Source organism: Petromyzon marinus, unplaced genomic scaffold (genome assembly GCF_048934315.1).
Source record: "Petromyzon marinus isolate PM22_M1 ecotype Great Lakes invasive population unplaced genomic scaffold, UKy_Petmar_22M1.pri1.0 PM_Scaffold_36, whole genome shotgun sequence".
In the NCBI taxonomy this organism is placed as follows: domain Eukaryota; kingdom Metazoa; phylum Chordata; class Hyperoartia; order Petromyzontiformes; family Petromyzontidae; genus Petromyzon; species Petromyzon marinus.
The window spans coordinates 701,115-718,777 of NW_027423346.1; the positions used below are offsets into that span (position 1 = coordinate 701,115).

At 47.9% G+C, this 17,663-nt stretch overlaps 1 protein-coding gene across 4 annotated transcripts in view; it reads left to right on the plus strand.

Moving 5' to 3' along the window:
- Positions 1-201: 201 nt before the first annotated feature.
- Positions 202-17,663, plus strand: part of LOC142923251 (ribosomal RNA processing protein 1 homolog A-like) — a 36,722-nt gene continuing 19,260 nt past the window's right edge. The window contains exons 1-2 of one of the 4 annotated variants that reach the window (XM_076064250.1): positions 202-297; positions 10,560-10,623. The gene's annotated coding sequence lies outside the window, so the exon portion shown is untranslated. Of the gene's footprint in view, positions 298-10,559; positions 10,624-12,176; positions 12,214-17,663 lie in introns of those variants that run through there. The other 3 variants (XM_076064249.1, XM_076064248.1, XM_076064251.1) reach the window with 3 other exon arrangements.

A 17,663-nucleotide genomic window follows, 5' to 3' on the forward strand; every position in this document is an offset into this window, starting at 1 on the left:
CGCGCTCAAATGGATTGGCGTCCCCCTGCGTGGTGGCGTCATCGCGGTCAGGTTGGTTCGAGTGTCGCTGCGTGGTGACGTCATCGCGCTCATGTTAGTTGGAGCGCCGCTGCGCGGTGACGTCATCGCGCTCAGATTGATTGGCGGCCCTCTGCGTGGTGACGTCAACGCGCTCGGCTTCGTGACACCGGAAGTGATCGTCCCGCGGCTTTTCATTCCACCGGAAGTGATCGCCTCCACCACGTGGCTCTCAGTCTCTCCGCAGGCTGCAGAGAACGGCGAGTTGGTGAACACGTGGTGCGGCTCTCTACTCTCTCTGTCTCTCTAACTAGCGTCTAACTACTCTCTCTGTCTCTCTAACTAGCGTCTAACTACTCTCTCTGTCTCTCTAACTAGCGTCTCTCTACTCTCTCTGTCTCTCTAACTAGCGTCTCTCTACTCTCTCTGTCTCTCTAACTAGCGTCTCTCTACTCTGTCTCTCTAACTAGCGTCTCTCTACTCTCTGTCTCTCTAACTAGCGTCTCTCTACTCTGTCTCTCTAACTAGCGTCTCTCTACTCTCTGTCTCTCTAACTAGTGTCTCTCTACTCTCTCTGTCTCTCTAACTAGTGTCTCTCTACTCTCTCTGTCTCTCTAACTAGCGTCTCTCTAACTAGCGTCTCTTTAACTAGTGTCTCTCTAACTAGTGTCTCTCTAACTAGTGTCTCTCTACTCTCTCTGTCTCTCTGTCTCTCTAACTAGCGTCTAACTACTCTCTCTGTCTCTCAAACTAGCGTCTAACTACTCTCTCTGTCTCTCTGTCTCTCTAACTAGCGTCTCTCTACTCTGTCTCTCTAACTAGCGTCTCTCTACTCTGTCTCTCTAACTAGCGTCTCTCTACTCTCTCTGTCTCTCTAACTAGCGTCTCTCTACTCTCTCTGTCTCTCTAACTAGTGTCTCTCTACTCTCTCTGTCTCTCTAACTAGCGTCTCTCTACTCTCTGTCTCTCTAACTAGCGTCTCTCTACTCTCTCTGTCTCTCTAACTAGCGTCTCTCTACTCTGTCTCTCTAACTAGCGTCTCTCTACTCTCTGTCTCTCTAACTAGTGTCTCTCTACTCTCTCTGTCTCTCTGTCTCTTTATAGACTCTCTCTGTCTCTCTGTCTCTCTAACTAGTCTCTCTAACTAGTGTCTCTCTGTCTCTCTAACTAGCGTCTCTCTACTCTCTCTGTCTCTCTAACTAGCGTCTAACTACTCTCTCTGTCTCTCTAACTAGCGTCTCTCTAACTAGCGTCTCTTTAACTAGTGTCTCTCTGTCTCTCTAACTAATGTCTCTCTACTCTGTCTCTAACTAGCGTCTCTCTACTCTCTCTGTCTCTCTAACTAGCGTCTAACTACTCTCTCTGTCTCTCTAACTAGCGTCTAACTACTCTCTCTGTCTCTCTAACTAGCGTCTAACTACTCTCTCTGTCTCTCTAACTAGCGTCTAACTACTCTCTCTGTCTCTCTAACTAGCGTCTAACTACTCTCTCTGTCTCTCTAAATAGCGTCTAACTACTCTCTCTGTCTCTATAACTAGCGTCTCTCTAACTAGCGTCTAACTACTCTCTCTGTCTCTCTAAATAGCGTCTCTCTACTCTCTCTGTCTCTCTAACTAGCGTCTAACTACTCTCTCTGTCTCTCTAAATAGCGTCTCTCTACTCTGTCTCTCTAACTAGCGTCTAACTACTCTCTCTGTCTCTCTAACTAGCGTCTCTCTACTCTCTGTCTCTCTAACTAGCGTCTCTCTACTCTGTCTCTCTAACTAGCGTCTCTCTACTCTCTCTGTCTCTCTAACTAGCGTCTCTCTACTCTCTGTCTCTCTAACTAGCGTCTCTCTACTCTGTCTCTCTAACTAGTGTCTCTCTACTCTGTCTCTCTAACTAGCGTCTCTCTACTCTCTCTGTCTCTCTAACTAGCGTCTCTCTACTCTCTCTGTCTCTCTAACTAGCGTCTCTCTACTCTGTCTCTCTAACTAGTGTCTCTCTACTCTCTCTGTCTCTCTAACTAGTGTCTCTCTACTCTCTCTGTCTCTCTAACTAGCGTCTCTCTACTCTCTGTCTCTCTAACTAGCGTCTCTCTGTCTCTCTCTGTCTCTCTATAGACTCTCTCTGTCTCTCTAACTAGCGTCTAACTACTCTCTCTGTCTCTCTAACTAGTGTCTCTCTACTCTCTCTGTCTCTCTAACTAGCGTCTCTCTACTCTCTCTGTCTCTCTAACTAGCGTCTCTCTACTCTCTCTGTCTCTCTAACTAGCGTCTCTACTCTGTCTCTCTAACTAGCGTCTCTCTAACTAGCGTCTCTCTACTCTGTCTCTCTAACTAGCGTCTCTCTAACTAGCGTCTCTCTACTCTGTCTCTCTAACTAGCGTCTCTCTACTCTCTCTGTCTCTCTAACTAGCGTCTCTCTACTCTCTCTGTCTCTCTAACTAGCGTCTAACTACTCTCTCTGTCTCTCTGTCTCTCTAACTAGCGTCTCTCTACTCTGTCTCTCTAACTAGCGTCTCTCTACTCTCTCTGTCTCTCTAACTAGCGTCTCTCTACTCTCTCTGTCTCTCTAACTAGCGTCTCTCTACTCTCTCTGTCTCTCTAACTAGCGTCTCTCTACTCTCTCTGTCTCTCTAACTAGCGTCTCTACTCTGTCTCTCTAACTAGCGTCTCTCTAACTAGCGTCTCTCTACTCTGTCTCTCTAACTAGCGTCTCTCTAACTAGCGTCTCTCTACTCTGTCTCTCTAACTAGCGTCTCTCTACTCTCTCTGTCTCTCTAACTAGCGTCTCTCTACTCTCTCTGTCTCTCTAACTAGCGTCTAACTACTCTCTCTGTCTCTCTGTCTCTCTAACTAGCGTCTCTCTACTCTGTCTCTCTAACTAGCGTCTCTCTACTCTCTCTGTCTCTCTAACTAGCGTCTCTCTACTCTCTCTGTCTCTCTAACTAGCGTCTCTCTACTCTCTCTGTCTCTCTAACTAGCGTCTCTCTACTCTCTCTGTCTCTCTAACTAGCGTCTCTCTACTCTCTGTCTCTCTAACTAGTGTCTCTCTACTCTCTGTCTCTCTAACTAGTGTCTCTCTACTCTCTGTCTCTCTAACTAGCGTCTCTCTACTCTCTGTCTCTCTAACTAGTGTCTCTCTACTCTCTCTGTCTCTCTAACTAGTGTCTCTCTACTCTCTGTCTCTCTAACTAGCGTCTCTCTGTCTCTCTGTCTCTCTAACTAGTGTCTCTCTACTCTCTGTCTCTCTGTCTCTCTAACTAGTGTCTCTCTACTTATTGTCTCTCTGTCTCTCTAACTAGCGTCTCTCTACTCTCTGTCTCTCTAACTAGTGTCTCTCTACCCTGTCTCTCTAACTAGTGTCTCTCTACTCTCTCTGTCTCTCTAACTAGCGTCTCTCTACTCTCTGTCTCTCTAACTAGTGTCTCTCTACTCTCTCTGTCTCTCTAACTAGCGTCTAACTACTCTCTCTGTCTCTCTAACTAGCGTCTCTCTGTCTCTCTGTCTCTCTAACTAGCGTCTCTCTACTCTCTCTGTCTCTCTAACTAGTGTCTCTCTACTCTCTCTGTCTCTCTAACTAGCGTCTAACTACTCTCTCTGTCTCTCTAACTAGCGTCTCTCTACTCTGTCTCTCTAACTAGCGTCTCTCTACTCTCTGTCTCTCTAACTAGCGTCTCTCTGTCTCTCTCTGTCTCTCTAACTAGCGTCTCTCTACTCTCTGTCTCTCTAACTAGCGTCTCTCTGTCTCTCTAACTAGCGTCTCTCTACTCTCTCTGTCTCTTTGTCTCTCTATAGACTCTCTCTGTCTCTCTGTCTCTCTAACTAGCGTCTCTCTACTCTCTGTCTCTCTAACTAGCGTCTCTCTGTCTCTCTAACTAGCGTCTCTCTACTCTCTCTGTCTCTGTCTCTCTAACTAGTGTCTCTCTACTCTCTCTGTCTCTCTAACTAGCGTCTAACTACTCTCTCTGTCTCTCTAACTAGCGTCTCTCTACTCTCTGTCTCTCTAACTAGCGTCTCTCTACTCTGTCTCTCTACTCTCTCTGTCTCTCTAACTAGTGTCTAACTACTCTCTCTGTCTCTCTGTCTCTCTAACTAGCGTCTCTCTACTCTCTCTGTCTCTCTAACTAGCGTCTAACTACTCTCTCTGTCTCTCTAACTAGCGTCTCTCTACTCTCTGTCTCTCTAACTAGCGTCTCTCTACTCTCTGTCTCTCTAACTAGTGTCTCTCTACTCTCTGTCTCTCTAACTAGTCTCTCTGTCTCTCTGTCTCTCTAACTAGTGTCTCTCTACTCTGTCTCTCTAACTAGCGTCTCTCTACTCTCTCTGTCTCTCTAACTAGCGTCTCTCTGTCTCTCTAACTAGCGTCTCTCTACTCTCTCTGTCTCTCTAACTAGCGTCTCTCTACTCTCTGTCTCTCTAACTAGCGTCTCTCTACTCTCTGTCTCTCTAACTAGCGTCTCTCTGTCTCTCTAACTAGCGTCTCTCTACTCTCTCTGTCTCTCTAACTAGTGTCTCTCTACTCTGTCTGTCTCTCTAACTAGCGTCTCTCTACTCTCTCTGTCTCTCTGTCTCTCTAACTAGCGTCTCTCTGTCTCTGTCTCTCTAACTAGCGTCTCTCTGTCTCTGTCTCTCTAACTAGTGTCTCTCTACTCTCTGTCTCTCTAACTAGCGTCTCTCTAACTAGCGTCTCTCTAACTAGCGTCTCTCTGTCTCTCTAACTAGTGTCTCTCTACTCTCTCTGTCTCTCTAACTAGCGTCTAACTACTCTCTCTGTCTCTCTAACTAGCGTCTCTATACTCTCTGTGTCTCTCTAACTAGCGTCTCTCTACTCTCTGTCTCTCTAACTAGTGTCTCTTTAACTAGTGTCTCTCTGTCTCTCTAACTAGTGTCTCTCTACTCTCTCTGTCTCTCTAACTAGCGTCTCTCTACTCTCTCTGTCTCTCTAACTAGCGTCTAACTACTCTCTCTGTCTCTCTGTCTCTCTAACTAGTGTCTCTCTACTCTCTCTGTCTCTCTAGCGTCTCTCTACTCTCTCTGTCTCTCTAACTAGTGTCTCTCTACTCTCTCTGTCTCTCTAACTAGCGTCTCTCTACTCTCTGTCTCTCTAACTAGCGTCTCTCTACTCTCTCTGTCTCTCTAACTAGCGTCTCTCTACTCTCTGTCTCTCTAACTAGTGTCTCTCTACTCTCTCTGTCTCTCTAACTAGCGTCTCTCTACTCTCTGTCTCTCTAACTAGCGTCTCTCTACTCTGTCTCTCTAACTAGCGTCTCTCTACTCTGTCTCTCTAACTAGTGTCTCTCTACTCTCTGTGTCTCTCTAACTAGCGTCTCTCTACTCTCTGTCTCTCTAACTAGTGTCTCTCTGTCTCTCTGTCTCTCTAACTAGCTTCTCTCTACTCTCTCTGTCTCTCTGTCTCTCTATAGACTCTCTCTGTCTCTCTGTCTCTCTAACTAGCGTCTCTCTACTCTGTCTCTCTAACTAGCGTCTCTCTACTCTCTCTGTCTCTCTAACTAGCGTCTCTCTACTCTCTGTCTCTCTAACTAGCGTCTAACTACTCTCTCTGTCTCTCTAACTAGCGTCTAACTACTCTCTCTGTCTCTCTAACTAGCGTCTAACTACTCTCTCTGTCTCTCTAACTAGCGTCTAACTACTCTCTCTGTCTCTCTAACTAGCGTCTCTCTAACTAGCGTCTCTTTAACTAGTGTCTCTCTGTCTCTCTAACTAGTGTCTCTCTACTCTCTCTGTCTCTCTGTCTCTCTATAGACTCTCTCTGTCTCTCTAACTAGCGTCTCTCTACTCTCTGTCTCTCTAACTAGCGTCTCTCTACTCTCTGTCTCTCTAACTAGCGTCTCTCTACTCTCTGTCTCTCTAACTAGCGTCTCTCTACTCTCTGTCTCTCTAACTAGTGTCTCTCTACTCTCTGTCTCTCTAACTAGTGTCTCTCTACTCTCTCTGTCTCTCTAACTAGTGTCTCTCTACTCTCTCTGTCTCTCTAACTAGTGTCTCTCTACTCTCTGTCTCTCTAACTAGCGTCTCTCTACTCTCTCTGTCTCTCTAACTAGCGTCTAACTACTCTCTCTGTCTCTCTAACTAGCGTCTAACTACTCTCTCTGTCTCTCTAACTAGCGTCTCTCTAACTAGCGTCTCTTTAACTAGTGTCTCTCTGTCTCTCTAACTAGTGTCTCTCTACTCTCTCTGTCTCTCTGTCTCTCTATAGACTCTCTCTGTCTCTCTAACTAGCGTCTCTCTACTCTCTGTCTCTCTAACTAGCGTCTCTCTACTCTCTGTCTCTCTAACTAGCGTCTCTCTACTCTCTGTCTCTCTAACTAGCGTCTCTCTACTCTCTGTCTCTCTAACTAGCGTCTCTCTACTCTGTCTCTCTAACTAGCGTCTCTCTACTCTCTCTGTCTCTCTAACTAGTGTCTCTCTACTCTCTGTCTCTCTAACTAGCGTCTCTCTACTCTCTCTGTCTCTCTAACTAGTGTCTCTCTAACTAGCGTCTCTCTAACTAGTGTCTCTCTACTCTCTCTGTCTCTCTAACTAGTGTCTCTCTACTCTCTCTGTCTCTCTAACTAGCGTCTCTCTACTCTCTGTCTCTCTAACTAGCGTCTCTCTACTCTCTGTCTCTCTAGCTAGCGTCTCTCTACTCTCTGTCTCTCTAACTAGCGTCTCTCTACTCTCTCTGTCTCTCTAACTAGCGTCTCTCTACTCTCTCTGTCTCTCTAACTAGCGTCTCTCTACTCTCTGTCTCTCTAACTAGCGTCTCTCTACTCTCTGTCTCTCTAACTAGTGTCTCTCTACTCTCTCTGTCTCTCTGTCTCTCTAACTAGCGTCTCTCTAACTAGTGTCTCTCTGTCTCTCTAACTAGCGTCTCTCTACTCTGTCTCTCTAACTAGCGTCTCTCTACTCTCTCTGTCTCTCTAACTAGCGTCTCTCTACTCTCTGTCTCTCTAACTAGTGTCTCTCTACTCTCTGTCTCTCTAACTAGTGTCTCTCTACTCTCTGTCTATCTAACTAGCGTCTAACTACTCTCTCTGTCTCTCTAACTAGCGTCTAACTACTCTCTCTGTCTCTCTGTCTCTCTAACTAGCGTCTAACTACTCTCTCTGTCTCTCTAACTAGCGTCTAACTACTCTCTCTGTCTCTCTAACTAGCGTCTAACTACTCTCTCTGTCTCTCTAACTAGTGTCTCTCTACTCTCTGTCTCTCTAACTAGCGTCTAACTACTCTCTCTGTCTCTCTAACTAGCGTCTCTCTACTCTCTGTCTCTCTAACTAGCGTCTCTCTACTCTCTGTCTCTCTAACTAGTGTCTCTCTACTCTCTCTGTCTCTCTAACTAGCGTCTCTCTACTCTCTGTCTCTCTAACTAGCGTCTCTCTACTCTCTCTGTCTCTCTAACTAGTGTCTCTCTACTCTCTTTGTCTCTCTGTCTCTCTAACTAGCGTCTCTCTACTCTGTCTCTCTAACTAGCGTCTCTCTACTCTGTCTCTCTAACTAGCGTCTCTCTACTCTCTCTGTCTCTCTAACTAGCGTCTCTCTACTCTCTGTCTCTCTAACTAGCGTCTAACTACTCTCTCTGTCTCTCTAACTAGCGTCTCTCTACTCTCTGTCTCTCTAACTAGCGTCTCTCTACTCTCTCTGTCTCTCTAACTAGCGTCTCTCTACTCTCTGTCTCTCTGTCTCTCTAACTAGCGTCTCTCTACTCTGTCTCTCTAACTAGCGTCTCTCTGTCTCTCTAACTAGCGTCTCTCTACTCTCTCTGTCTCTTTGTCTCTCTATAGACTCTCTCTGTCTCTCTGTCTCTCTAACTAGCGTCTCTCTACTCTCTGTCTCTCTAACTGGCGTCTCTCTACTCTCTCTGTCTCTGTCTCTCTAACTAGCGTCTCTCTACTCTCCCTGTCTCTCTAACTAGCGTCTAACTACTCTCTCTGTCTCTCTAACTAGCGTCTAACTACTCTCTCTGTCTCTCTAACTAGCGTCTAACTACTCTCTCTGTCTCTCTAACTAGCGTCTCTCTAACTAGCGTCTCTTTAACTAGTGTCTCTCTGTCTCTCTAACTAGTGTCTCTCTACTCTCTGTCTCTCTAACTAGCGTCTCTCTACTCTCTGTCTCTCTAGCGTCTCTATGTCTCTCTCTGTCTCTCTATAGACTCTCTCTGTCTCTCTGTCTCTCTATAGACTCTCTATAAACTCTCTCTGTCTCTCTAACTAGCGTCTCTCTACTCTCTGTCTCTCTAACTAGTGTCTCTCTACTCTCTGTCTCTCTAACTAGTGTCTCTCTACTCTCTGTCTCTCTAACTAGCGTCTCTCTACTCTCTGTCTCTCTAACTAGCGTCTCTCTGTCTCTCTAACTAGTGTCTCTCTGTCTCTCTAACTAGTGTCTCTCTAACTAGTGTCTCTCTGTCTCTCTAACTAGTGTCTCTCTAACTAGTGTCTCTCTAACTAGTGTCTCTCTGTCTCTCTAACTAGTGTCTCTCTGTCTCTCTAACTAGTGTCTCTCTGTCTCTCTAACTAGTGTCTCTCTGTCTCTCTAACTAGTGTCTCTCTGTCTCTCTAACTAGTGTCTCTCTGTCTCTCTAACTAGTGTCTCTCTACTCTCTGTCTCTCTAACTAGCGTCTCTCTACTCTCTGTCTCTCTAACTAGCGTCTCTCTGTCTCTCTAACTAGTGTCTCTCTGTCTCTCTAACTAGTGTCTCTCTAACTAGTGTCTCTCTGTCTCTCTAACTAGCGTCTCTCTACTCTCTCTGTCTCTCTAACTAGCGTCTCTCTACTCTCTCTGTCTCTCTAACTAGCGTCTCTCTACTCTCTGTCTCTCTAGCGTCTCTATGTCTCTCTCTGTCTCTCTATAGACTCTCTCTGTCTCTCTGTCTCTCTATGACTCTCTATAGACTCTCTCTGTCTCTCTCTGTCTCTCTAACTAGCGTCTCTCTACTCTCTGTCTCTCTAACTAGTGTCTCTCTACTCTCTGTCTCTCTAACTAGTGTCTCTGTCTCTCTATAGACTCTCTCTGTCTCTCTAACTAGCGTCTCTCTACTCTCTGTCTCTCAAACTAGCGTCTCTCTACTCTCTGTCTCTCTAACTAGCGTCTCTCTGTCTCTCTAACTAGTGTCTCTCTGTCTCTCTAACTAGTGTCTCTCTAACTAGTGTCTCTCTGTCTCTCTAACTAGTGTCTCTCTAACTAGTGTCTCTCTAACTAGTGTCTCTCTGTCTCTCTAACTAGTGTCTCTCTGTCTCTCTAACTAGTGTCTCTCTGTCTCTCTAACTAGTGTCTCTCTGTCTCTCTAACTAGTGTCTCTCTAACTAGTGTCTCTCTGTCTCTCTAACTAGTGTCTCTCTAACTAGTGTCTCTCTAACTAGTGTCTCTCTAACTAGTGTCTCTCTAACTAGTGTCTCTCTAACTAGTGTCTCTCTGTCTCTCTAACTAGTGTCTTTCTGTCTCTCTAACTAGTGTCTCTCTAACTAGTGTCTCTCCAACTAGTGTCTCTCTGTCTCTCTAACTAGTGTCTCTCTAACTAGTGTCTCTCTGTCTCTCTAACTAGTGTCTCTCTAACTAGTGTCTCTCCAACTAGTGTCTCTCTGTCTCTCTAACTAGTGTCTCTCTAACTAGTGTCTCTCTAACTAGTGTCTCTCTAACTAGTGTCTCTCTAACTAGTGTCTCTCTAACTAGTGTCTCTCTAACTAGTGTCTCTCTGTCTCTAACTAGTGTCTCTCTGTCTCTAACTAGTGTCTCTCTGTCTCTCTAACTAGTGTCTCTCTGTCTCTCTAACTAGTGTCTCTCTAACTAGTGTCTCTCTGTCTCTCTAACTAGTGTCTCTCTGTCTCTCTAACTAGTGTCTCTCTAACTAGTGTCTCTCTAACTAGTGTCTCTCTGTCTCTCTAACTAGTGTCTCTCTAACTAGTGTCTCTCTGTCTCTCTAACTAGTGTCTCTCTAACTAGTGTCTCTCTAACTAGTGTCTCTCTGTCTCCCTAACTAGTGTCTCTCTAACTAGTGTCTCTCTAACTAGTGTCTCTCTGTCTCTCTAACTAGTGTCTCTCTGTCTCTCTAACTAGTGTCTCTCTAACTAGTGTCTCTCTGTCTCTCTAACTAGTGTCTCTCTGTCTCTCTAACTAGTGTCTCTCTGTCTCTCTAACTAGTGTCTCTCTAACTAGTGTCTCTCTAACTAGTGTCTCTCTAACTAGTGTCTCTCTGTCTCTCTAACTAGTGTCTCTCTGTCTCTCTAACTAGTGTCTCTCTAACTAGTGTCTCTCTAACTAGTGTCTCTCTGTCTCTATAACTAGTGTCTCTCTAACTAGTGTCTCTCTACTCTCTCTGTCTCTGTCTGTCTCTCTATACTACTCTCTATAGACTCTCTAACAGGTGTCACTCTCTCTACTCTCCATAGACTCTCTAACACGTGTCACTCCGTCTCACTACTCTCCATAGACTCTCTAACACGTGTCACTCTCTACTCTCCATAGACTCTCTAACACGTGTCACTCTGTCTCTGTGTGTCTCTCCATAGACTCTCTAACACGTGTGTCTCTGTCTGTGTCTCTGTGTCTCCCCACTCTCCATAGACTCTCTACCAGGTGTCTCTCCATAGACTGTCTACCAGGTGTGTCTCTGTAGACTGTCTACCAGGTGTGTCTCTGTGTCTCTCTCCGTAGACTCTCTACCAGGTGTCTCTGTGTTTGTCTCTCCGTAGACTCTCTACCAGGTGTGTCTGTGTTTGTCTCTCTGTAGACTCTCTACCAGGTGTGTCTGTAGACTGTCTACCAGGTGTGTCTCTGTAGACTCTACCAGGTGTGTCTCTGTGTAGACTCTCTACCAGGTGTCTCTCTGTAGACTCTCTACCAGGTGTGTCTCTGTAGACTCTCTACCAGGCGTCTCTCTGTAGACTCTCTACCAGGTGTGTCTGTGTAGACTCTCTACCAGGTGTGTCTCTGTAGACTCTCTACCAGGTGTGCCTCTGTGTAGACTCTCTACCAGGTGTGTCTCTGTAGACTCTCTACCAGGTGTGTCTCTGTAGACTCTCTACCAGGTGTCTCTCTGTAGACTCTCTACCAGGTGTGTCTCTGTAGACTCTCTACCAGGTGTGTCTCTGTAGACTCTCTACCAGGTGTGTCTCTGTAGACTCTCTACCAGGTGTGTCCCTGTAGACTCTCTACCAGGTGTCTCTCTGTAGACTGTCTACCAGGTGTGTCTCTGTAGACTCTCTACCAGGTGTGTCTCTGTAGACTCTCTACCAGGTGTCTCTGTAGACTCTCTACCAGGTGTGTCTGTGTAGACTCTCTACCAGGTGTCTGTGTAGACTGTCTACCTGGTGTGTCTCTGTAGACTCTCTACCAGGTGTGTCTGTGTAGACTGTCTACCAGGTGTGTCTCTGTGTAGACTCTCTACCAGGTGTGTCTCTGTAGACTCTCTACCAGGTGACTCTCTGTAGACTCTCTACCAAGTGTGTCTCTGTAGACTCTCTACCAGATGTCTCTCTGTAGACTCTCTACCAGGTGTGTCTCTGTAGACTCTCTACCAGGTGTGTCTCTGTAGACTCTCTACCAGGTGTGTCTCTGTAGACTCTCTACCAGGTGTGTCTCTGTAGACTCTCTACCAGGTGTGTCTCTGTAGTCCTCTACCAGGTGTGTCTCTGTAGACTGTCTACCAGGTGTGTCTCTGTAGACTCTCTACCAGGCGTCTCTCTGTAGACTCTCTACCAGGTGTCTCTCTGTAGACTGTCTACCAGGTGTGTCCCTGTAGACTCTCTACCAGGTGTCTCTCTGTAGACTCTCTACCAGGTGTGTCTCTGTAGACTCTCTACCAGGTGTGTCTCTGTAGACTCTCTACCAGGTGTCTCTGTAGACTCTCTACCAGGTGTGTCTGTGTAGACTCTCTACCAGGTGTCTGTGTAGACTGTCTACCTGGTGTGTCTCTGTAGACTCTCTACCAGGTGTGTCTGTGTAGACTGTCTACCAGGTGTGTCTCTGTGTAGACTCTCTACCAGGTGTGTCTCTGTAGACTCTCTACCAGGTGACTCTCTGTAGACTCTCTACCAAGTGTGTCTCTGTAGACTCTCTACCAGGTGTCTCTCTGTAGACTCTCTACCAGGTGTGTCTCTGTAGACTCTCTACCAGGTGTGTCTCTGTAGACTCTCTACCAGGTGTGTCTCTGTAGACTCTCTACCAGGTGTGTCTCTGTAGTCCTCTACCAGGTGTGTCTCTGTAGACTGTCTACCAGGTGTGTCTCTGTAGACTCTCTACCAGGCGTCTCTCTGTAGACTCTCTACCAGGTGTGTCTGTGTAGACTCTCTACCAGGTGTGTCTGTGTAGACTCTCTACCAGGTGTGTCTCTGTAGACTCTACCAGGTGTGCCTCTGTGTAGACTCTCTACCAGGTGTCTCTCTGTAGACTCTCTACCAGGTGTGTCTCTGTAGACTCTCTACCAGGCGTCTCTCTGTAGACTCTCTACCAGGTGTGTCTGTGTAGATTCTCTACCAGGTGTGTCTCTGTAGACTCTCTACCAGGTGTCTCTCTGTAGACTCTCTACCAGGTGTGTCTCTGTAGACTCTCTACCAGGTGTCTCTCTGTAGACTCTCTACCAGGTGATTCTCTCTCTGTGTGTCTCTCTCCATAGACTCTCTACCAGGTGTCTCTCTGTAGACTCTCTACCAGGTGACTCTCTCTCTGTGTCTCTCCGTAGACTCTCTACCAGGTGACTCTCTCTGTGTCTCTCCGTAGACTCTACCAGGTGACTCTCTCTCTGTGTCTCTCTGTAGACTCTACCAGGTGACTCTCTCTCTGTGTGTCTCTCTGTAGACTCTCTACCAGGTGTGTCTCTGTAGACTCTCTACCAGGTGACTCTCTGTGTGTCTCTCTGTAGACTCTCTACCAGGTGTCTCTCTCTCTGTGTCTCTCTGTAGACTCTCTACCAGGTGACTCTCTCTCTGTGTCTCTCTGTAGACTCTCTACCAGGTGACTCTCTCTCTGTGTCTCTCTGTAGACTCTCTACCAGGTGACTCTCTCTCTCTCTGTGTCTCTCTGTAGACTCTCTACCAGGTGACTCTCTCTGTGTGTCTCTGTAGACTCTCTACCAGGTGTGTCTCTGTAGACTCTCTACCAGGTGACTCTCTCTGTGTCTCTCCGTAGACTCTCTACCAGGTGACTCTCTCTCTCTGTGTCTCTCCGTAGACTCTCTACCAGGTGACTCTCTCTGTGTGTTTCTCTGTAGACTCTCTACCAGGTGACTCTCTCTCTGTAGACTCTCTACCAGGTGACTCTCTCTGTGTATCTCTCTGTAGACTCTCTACCAGGTGACTCTCTCTCTGTGTGTCTCTCTGTAGACTCTCTACCAGGTGTGTCTCTGTAGACTCTCTACCAGGTGACTCTCTGTCTCTCTGTAGACTCTCTACGAGGTGACTCTCTCTGTGTGTCTCTCTGTAAACTCTCTACCAGGTGTGTCTCTGTAGACTCTCTACCAGGTGACTCTCTGTGTCTCTCTGTAGACTCTCTACCAGGTGACTCTCTCTGTGTCTCTCTGTAGACTCTCTACCAGGTGACTCTCTCTGTGCCTCTCCATAGACTCTCTACCAGGTGACTCTCTGTGTCTCTCTGTAGACTCCTCTACCAGGTGACTCTCTCTCTGTGTCTCTCTGTAGACTCTCTACCAGGTGACTCTCTCTCTCTGTGTCTCTCTGTAGACTCTCTACCAGGTGACTCTCTGCGTGTCTCTCTGTAGACTCTCTACCAGGGGTGTCTCTCCGTGACCATGGCTGCCCGTGTCTCTCCATAGACTCTCTACCAGGTGTCTCTCTGTAGACTCTCTACCAGGTGACTCTCTCTGTGTCTCTCTGTAGACTCTCTACCAGGTGACTCTCTCTCTGTGTGTCTCTCTGTAGACTCTCTACCAGGTGACTCTCTCTCTGTGTGTCTCTCTGTAGACTCTCTACCAGGTGACTCTCTCTCTGTAGACTCTCTACCAGGTGTGTCTCTGTAGACTCTCTACCAGGTGTGTCTCTGTGTGTGTGTCTCTCCATAGACTCTCTACCAGGTGACTCTCTCTCTCTGTAGACTCTCTACCAGGTGACTCTCTCTCTCTCTGTGTCTCTCCGTAGACTCTCTACCAGGGGTGTCTCTCTGTGACCATGGCTGCCAGTGCCTCTCCATAGACTCTCTACCAGGTGTCTCTCTCTGTGTCTCTCTGTAGACTCTCTACCAGGTGACTCTCTCTCTGTGTGTCTCTCTGTAGACTCTCTACCAGGTGACTCTCTCTCTGTGTGTCTCTGTAGACTCTCTACCTGGTGACTCTCTCTCTGTGTGTCTCTCCATAGACTCTCTACCAGGTGTCTCTCTGTAGACTCTCTACCAGGTGACTCTCTCTCTGTGTCTCTCTGTAGACTCTCTACCAGGTGTCTCTCTCTGTGTCTCTCTGTAGACTCTCTACCAGGTGACTCTCTCTCTGTGTCTCTCTGTAGACTCTCTACCAGGTGTCTCTCTCTGTGTCTCTCTGTAGACTCTCTACCAGGTGACTCTCTCTCTGTGTCTCTCTGTAGACTCTCTACCAGGTGTCTCTCTCTCTCCGTAGACTCTCTACCAGGTGTCTCTGTGTGTGTCTCTCCATAGACTCTCTACCAGGTGTGTCTCTGTAGACTCTCTACCAGGTGACTCTCTCTCTCTCCGTAGACTCTCTACCAGGGGTGTCTCTCTGTAGACTCTCTACCAGGTGACTCTCTCTCTGTGTCTCTCTGTAGACTCTCTACCAGGGGTGTCTCTCCGTGACCATGGCTGCCCGTGCCTCTCCATAGACTCTCTACCAGGTGACTCTCTCTCTGTGTGTCTCTCTGTAGACTCTCTACCAGGTGTGTGTGTGACTCTCTCTCTCTCTGTAGACTCTCTACCAGGTGACTCTCTCTCTCTCTCTGTAGACTCTCTACCAGGTGTCTCTCTCTGTGTGTTTCTCCTTAGACTCTCTACCAGGTGACTATCTCTGTGTCTCTCTGTAGACTCTCTACCAGGTGTGTGTGACTCTCTCTCTCTGTAGACTCTCTACCAGGGGTGACTCTCCGTGACCATGGCTGCCAGTGCCTCTCCATAGACTCTCTACCAGGTGTCTCTGTAGACTCTCTACCAGGTGACTCTCTCTCTGTGTGTCTCTGTAGACTCTCTACCAGGTGACTCTCTGTAGACTCTCTACCAGGTGTGTGTGTGTGACTCTCTCTCTCTCTGTAGACTCTCTACCAGGGGTGACTCTCTGTGTCTCTCTGTAGACTCTCTACCAGGGGTGACTCTCTGTGACCATGGCTGCCCGTGCCTCTCCATAGACTCTCTACCAGGTGACTCTCTCTCTGTGTCTCTCCGTAGACTCTCTACCAGGTGACTCTCTCTCTGTAGACTCTCTACCAGGTGTGTGTGTGACTCTCTCTCTGTAGACTCTCTACCAGGGGTGACTCTCTGTGACCATGGCTGCCAGTGCCTCTCCATAGACTCTCTACCAGGTGTCTCTCTCTGTGTCTCTCTGTAGACTCTCTACCAGGGGTGACTCTCTGTGACCATGGCTGCCAGTGCCTCTCCGTAGACTCTCTACCAGGTGTCTCTCTCTCTGTAGACTCTCTACCAGGTGTCTCTCTCTGTGTGTCTCTCCGTAGACTCTCTACCAGGTGACTCTCTCTCTCTGTGTGTTTCTCTGTAGACTCTCTACCAGGTGACTCTCTCTCTCTCTCTCCATAGACTCTCTACCAGGGGTGACTCTCCGTGACCATGGCTGCCAGTGCCTCTCTGTAGACTCTCTACCAGGTGTGTGTGTGACTCTCTCTCTCTCCATAGACTCTCTACCAGGTGTCTCTCTGTAGACTCTCTACCAGGTGACTCTCTCTCTCTGTAGACTCTCTACCAGGTGACTCTCTCTCTGTCTCTCTGTAGACTCTCTACCAGGTGACTCTCTCTCTGTGTGTCTCTCTGTAGACTCTCTACCAGGGGTGACTCTCTGTGTCTCTCCATAGACTCTCTACCAGGGGTGACTCTCTGTGACCATGGCTGCCCGTGCCTCTCCATAGACTCTCTACCAGGTGTCTCTCTCTCCGTAGACTCTCTACCAGGGGTGACTCTCTGTGACCATGGCTGCCAGTGCCTCTCCATAGACTCTCTACCAGGTGTGTGTGACTCTCTCTCTCTCTCTGTAGACTCTCTACCAGGTGACTCTCTGTAGACTCTCTACCAGGTGTGTGTGTGACTCTCTCTCTCTGTAGACTCTCTACCAGGGGTGACTCTCTGTGTCTCTCTGTAGACTCTCTACCAGGGGTGACTCTCTGTGACCATGGCTGCCAGTGCCTCTCCGTAGACTCTCTACCAGGTGTCTCTCTCTCTCTCTCTGTAGACTCTCTACCAGGGGTGTCTCTGTAGACTCTCTACCAGGTGACTCTACCAGGTGTCTCTCTGTAGACTCTCTACCAGGTGACTCTCTCTCTGTGTGTCTCTCTGTAGACTCTCTACCAGGTGACTCTCTATCTCTCTCTCTCTGTAGACTCTCTACCAGGGGTGTCTCTCTGTGACCATGGCTGCCAGTGCCTCTCCATAGACTCTCTACCAGGTGTCTCTGTAGACTCTCTACCAGGGGTGTCTCTCTCTGTGTGTTTCTCTGTAGACTCTCTACCAGGGGTGACTCTCTGTGTGTCTCTCTGTAGACTCTCTACCAGGTGTGTGTGACTCTCTCTCTCTCTCTCTGTAGACTCTCTACCAGGTGACTCTCTCTCTCTGTAGACTCTCTACCAGGGGTGACTCTCTCTGTGTGTCTCTCCATAGACTCTCTACCAGGGGTGACTCTCTGTGACCATGGCTGCCAGTGCCTCTCCGTAGACTCTTTACCAGGTGTCTCTGTAGACTCTCTACCAGGTGTGTGTGTGACTCTCTCTGTGTCTCTCTGTAGACTCTCTACCAGGGGTGACTCTCTGTGTGTCTCCATAGACTCTCTACCAGGGGTGACTCTCTGTGTGTCTCTGTAGACTCTCTACCAGGGGTGACTCTCTGTGACCATGGCTGCCAGTGCCTCTCCATAGACTCTCTACCAGGTGACTCTCTCTCTCTGTGTGTGACTCTGTAGACTCTCTACCAGGTGACTCTCTCTCTCTCTCTCCATAGACTCTCTACCAGGGGTGACTCTCTGTGACCATGGCTGCCAGTGCCTCTCCATAGACTCTCTACCAGGTGTCTCTGTAGACTCTCTACCAGGTGTGTGTGACTCTCTCTCTCTGTGTCTCTCTGTAGACTCTCTACCAGGTGACTCTCTCTCCATAGACTCTCTACCAGGTGACTCTCTCTGTGTGTCTCTCTGTAGACTCTCTACCAGGGGTGACTCTCTGTGACCATGGCTGCCAGTGCCTCTCCGTAGACTCTCTACCAGGTGACTCTCTCTCTGTGTCTCTCTCCATAGACTCTCTACCAGGTGTCTCTCTGTAGACTCTCTACCAGGTGTCTCTGTGTGTGTCTCTCCATAGACTCTCTACCAGGTGTCTCTCTGTAGACTCTCTACCAGGGGTGACTCTCTGTGACCATGGCTGCCAGTGCCTCTCCATAGACTCTCTACCAGGTGACTCTCTCTCTGTGTGTCTCTCTGTAGACTCTCTACCAGGGGTGACTCTCTGTGACCATGGCTGCCAGTGCCTCTCCGTAGACTCTCTACCAGGTGACTCTCTCTCT